This window comes from Sphaerodactylus townsendi, linkage group LG01 (assembly GCF_021028975.2).
Source record: "Sphaerodactylus townsendi isolate TG3544 linkage group LG01, MPM_Stown_v2.3, whole genome shotgun sequence".
In the NCBI taxonomy this organism is placed as follows: Eukaryota; Metazoa; Chordata; class Lepidosauria; order Squamata; family Sphaerodactylidae; genus Sphaerodactylus; species Sphaerodactylus townsendi.
Genome location: NC_059425.1, coordinates 180,084,707 through 180,089,730, shown reverse-complemented (window position 1 = coordinate 180,089,730; position 5,024 = coordinate 180,084,707). Strand labels below are relative to the sequence as shown.

Here is a 5,024-nt window from a genome sequence, read left to right as displayed (position 1 = left end):
CAGAGCTCAGCCCTGCCAAAATCATGAGCGTCCAATCAGAGAAGCTCTGCATCAGCTTCAAGAAATGACCATTGTGCACGGCTGCCCAGTTCCAAAATCAAAGGATAGGGAACGAGTCATATTCTAATTGCTCAACATTTCTGATAGATGAAGTAAATTAATGAGGTTTATGTAATGTGCGGGACACAGACCTCGCTGGATAGCAGGCAAACGTTATCATTTCTGCTGCTGTTTATCTCTGTTTGCTTTGGTGTATCTTAATTGTTATGTCCTTTATCCTGAACAGTAAATACACACCTGAGTGACATGTATGATGAAGCCATTACTCTCGGTTGGTAAACCTGTTTTGGACTGAATGCTGTGGTTTTGGATGGGCCTTGCTCCCCGTAGCTAGGAGCAGAAAAACAGCATTGTGCTTACCTGAAACTTTTGCCCATCGAGCGGTCTTCTGCGGAGTCCCACACAGCACTGCGCCTGCGCAGGCCAGCCACGCAGACAAAGATTCTCAAGCTTCCGGAAGAATCTACAACTGGAGTGCTCTCCCTCCCCTTCAGAAAGAAGCATGGGTCTTTCCTGCCCGAACAATCATGTGACACAGGGGGAGGGAGCACTCCCCCCATTTCCTTTCTGCCACCACGGTAGTAAAACGTGCTTCTGGTGAGAGATTTCCCTCAGGGTTTCTCTCTATTGTTTTTCCTTGTTATTGAGGTACCGCTAGTGTTTTTTTCTACTCCTCTGTTTTTTGAGGAACTTATCGTTCCGGCTCCCTTTTCTCCCTTCCGTTGTATTTTGTCTGTCACCGTTCAAACCGCAGTCTCTTCCGGAGCATAAAGGAAATCCCTCCTGTTTGTCAAACTTCCCACCTGTGGTCTGAAATGTGCTTTTCCCCATCTGGGGCAAGACAATGGCTGATCAGCACATCATCACCTGTGACTTCACAAGGGCAGGGTGGGGCTTCATCTACCTGGGGGGTCCCTGCACTCTGAAGCTGGCCAGGACAGTGTGAAGCCCACCGTCTGCCTCAAGAAAGCAGGAACGATGGCTGGAAAAAGGCAGTTGGATCATAGAATCAGAGTTGGAAAAGACCCTGTCATGGAATGATGCTATCGCTACAGCAAAGGGAAGTCACATATGACTGTGAAAAGCATCTTTGCCTTTTGATCTCTGGAGGGAGGACAGGAAACTATGCAGAGGTGCTAGGATGAAACTTCAAAGGCCTAAGTTACCTCGTGGCCTGAACAGAGTTTTCCTGAGAAGGGGAAAACAAAGGTTTTTGAATTCCATCTTGAGACATGGACAGAGAAGCATCTCTGGGCCATGGGTTCCCGGAATGGGGACAAAGGCAATCTGTCACTGCATTTATGTTTTATTTCTTTGATTTCTGTTTTTCAATAAAAATCGTTGAGACCTCAGCTGGTTGGAGTTATTGGAGAAAAGAACCCAGGTTTTACTGAAACAAGCGTGGCTCTCCCAGGCTTGCTTTCTTGATAGACCCCAATGGCCATCCAGTCCAACCCCCTGCCATGCAGGAACACACAATCAAAGCACGCCTGACAGATGGCCATCCAGCCTCTCTTTAAAAACCTGCAAAGAAGGAGATTCCACCACACTCCGAGGTAGTGCATTCCACTGTCCAATAGCCCTTACTGTCAGGAAGCTTTTCCTGATGTTCAGGTAAGTCTCTTTTCCTTCACCTCGAACCCGTTACTCCTGGTCCTAATCTCTGGAGTCACAGAAAACAAGCTTGCTCCTTCACCAGCATGACATCCCTTCAAATATCTAAACATGGCTATCATGTCACCCCTTAACGTTCTCTTCACCAAATTAAACATCCCCAGCTCCCTACGTCTCCCCTCATAGGGCATGGATCCCGGGCCTTTTATCATTTTGGTTGCCCTCCTCTGGCAGAGAAAATGAATGGTGCAAAGCGAGTCCTTGCAGATGAAGAAGAGTGTGTTACTGGCAAACGCTGAAGCCCGTGTCATGTTTTAAAGTTAGTGTTGATCCGGTGGGTTTTTGACTGAACGTGCACTTGGAATTGGCAGGCCTCTCCTCGTTTGGAAAGCATCAGAGCCATCGCCATTTGGCTTCATGGATGGAATGCCTTATCAGAGAAAACGGTCCATATTTTCAAGGGGGGAAAAAGTATGTCTGGCTCAATGTCTTGTCGAAGGCTTTCGTGGCTGAAATCAACTGGTTGTTGTGGGTTTTCCAGACGGTGTGGTTGTGGTCTGGCTGTTTTTGCTCCCAGCATTTCACCCGTATCTCACCATGACATACTTGAGAGCCAGCGTGGTGTAGTGGTTAAGAGCAGGTGCACTCTGACCTGGAGAACCGGGTTTGAGTCCCTGCTCAGCCACTTGAGCTGTGGAGGCTTATCTGGTGAACCAGATAATGATCTATCACGTCCCATGTAGTGAGAGTTGGCACTGATGGGTTGGCTCCCGGCTCATGCTGGTAGTCTGGAGTGAGGAGTGATCCTCTCTGCTTTAGACACAGAATTTAGATGACAAAGCTAGCCAGTTTCTATCTAGCAATCTAAACTCTCCCTAAACAGACCCAGCATGGTGTAGTGGCTAAGAGCAGGTGCACTCTAATCTGGAGAACCGAGTTTGATTCCCCACTCTGCCACTTTTGCTGTGGAGGCTTCTCTGGTGAACCAAATTAGCTTGTGCACTCCAATACCCGCCAGCTTGGGCTGGTCACAGTTCTTCAAAGCCCCACCCATCTCACAGGGTGTTTGTTGTGGGGAGGGGAGGGAAAGGAGTCTCCTTTGAGTCTCCTTACAGGAGAGAAAGGGGGATTATAAATCCAAACGCCGCCGCCTCCTCCTCCTCCTCTTCTTCTTCTCCTCCTCCTCCTCCTCAAGATGCCAGCCATAGATGCAGGTGAATGATTAGGAGCAAAAACTACCAAACCACGGCCACACAGCCTGGAAACCCACGACAGCCAGTACGTTTGGCTCCATTAATCCCTGGAGAGAATTTTATCAGCAGGAAGTTTTCTTTCGGGGATGAGGCAAAATTAAGAAGGACCCGATCCATGTTTTCCAAGAATGCCATTAACCATGTTTCAGTCGGAGACCCCCTGAAAGTGACCTCTCCCAGGACGGTTACATAATTCTTTCTTTATTAATCATTTATAGGAATTCACGGGATCAGTTTGTACAAGCATATACAATGACACGATTGGTGCGACGTGTGCCGGGAATCAGTAGTCTGACTTGTTCGAGAACGACCAGTTCCCTCATCATCTCCTTTTTCATTGGCTGGACAATTCCCAAGCAGGAGGCCGGCTTGCGTGGGGTTCTGCGTAGTCACTACAGCAGGCTTGAAGAACATGCACATTAATACTGTAGCAAATTTCTGGATATCTAACAGACATAAAAAGGGTTATTTCTGATATGAAAGTCTGAAAATCTGCATAAATATATAGTGTAAAATTAAATTAACATACTTTCCTTTTTTTTATTCAACTAGAAGTATTAAGAATGCCCACTTAATTCATATACATATATATATATATTACTTATGTTTTGTTAATTATTCAAATGTTCCGTATCATACACTGACTCCATCCTTAGCAGTAAAGGCGACTCACGATGCTTAGAGAGTCGCGGAAATCCACCAAAATCCAATACGTTGATTATTCACCACTTGCAGGCAGGATTTTTGGTTACTACGGTTATTGAAATGCTTAATACAGGGGCATTGAATTTCTACAATGTTAGCGATTGCATGCGTAGTATACGATACGTTTTCACGGTTATAAAACTTGCCCCTCGACAGATATTAAATAAATGGGGTGCCCCTTTACGCACGCAGGAACAGGCGGTAGTATCTTGGATTGGCATCAAGTGGATCAAAAACGCAATGGTTACAGAGGATGTAAACTATTGTTAAAGTGCCTACAACGCAACGTCTTTGCCTGTTAGCATACTATCGGCCCAGCCCTGGGCAGGTTTACTTGGAAGTAAGACTCACTGAATTCAATGGGATTTACTGGCAAGTATCCATGCCTGGACCAGGAGCCTATAAAGATTTGGCACAATGAGGGTCTTTCCACTACCTGTGGCAATCGCTTTAGCAGCATTTTATGGAGTATCAACTTCAAATAGGCCAGTGATGGCGAACCTTTTAGAGACTGAGGGCCAGTCTCCCCCACCCTGGAATGCTGCCGGAATGTCCCGAAACACCCTCGCCACACCCCCGCAGGGGCGCGTGCCCAGTACGTTGCGCACCCCTCTCCCCCTTGGTGCTATGCCACTGCCGAGTGCCCAAACTGGGACGACAGCTCGCGTGCCCCCAAAGCGGGCTCTGAGTGCCACCTCTGGCACCCGTGCCATAGGTTCGCCACCACTGAAGTAGGCCCTACGAACCTTATACGGCCCTTTCTGATGACCTAATTTGGAAAAAAAACCAAAAGAAACCACAGAGTGTTTATATGATTCTCTACTTGACTGATTTTAGAAGTGGTGTTCGTGTGAAGTTAATTTATATTTGCTACAGTTCCACACTGTCATGATTTTTTTAAAAAAATTACAGCCACAAGGACTTCCCTTTACAAAGATGTTTGCAGTGTCAAATTCATTACAAGCGATCTTTTTTTTAAAAAAACAACGGCGGTGCTTTTTCGGAAGGGCTCTTGCGACCCTGGACTGAGTGGTTCTGGGAAGTGACAAGACACGGACTTGGCTCTCAGAAGACAAGGAAGCCCAGACGAAGCATGATAAAAAAATGAATCCCAACGCAAGTTAAGAACATACAAGTGCAAATGTTTTCACAACAGAAAGAACGTGTGACTCGATTCACCCATTTTGTGCCGATGATCCCAGGACGCACCACCCTCTCACAGAAAGGGAAGCTGGACAGGATTTTAAAGTCATGCTCTTTTCAGAAGAAGCATGGTTGACTGTGGCAAAAAAATAGTGTGAAAGTCCATATGTTGCAACGAACCCCGGAGCTCTGTGACTGTTTGCTGCACTTGACACTATGGTCACAGAGAGAGAGAGAGAGAGAGAGAGA

The 5,024-nt window shown here is 46.6% G+C and overlaps 1 protein-coding gene across 1 annotated transcript in view; it reads right to left on the bottom strand.

Annotated features, from left to right (window-relative positions):
* Positions 1 to 4,612: 4,612 nt before the first annotated feature.
* LOC125438128 (1-phosphatidylinositol 4,5-bisphosphate phosphodiesterase beta-4-like) overlaps positions 4,613 to 5,024 on the bottom strand; it is a 257,416-nt gene continuing 257,004 nt past the window's right edge. The window contains 1 exon segment of the mRNA XM_048506335.1: positions 4,613 to 5,024. This exon segment is cut by the window's right edge and continues 199 nt beyond it. The gene's annotated coding sequence lies outside the window, so the exon portion shown is untranslated.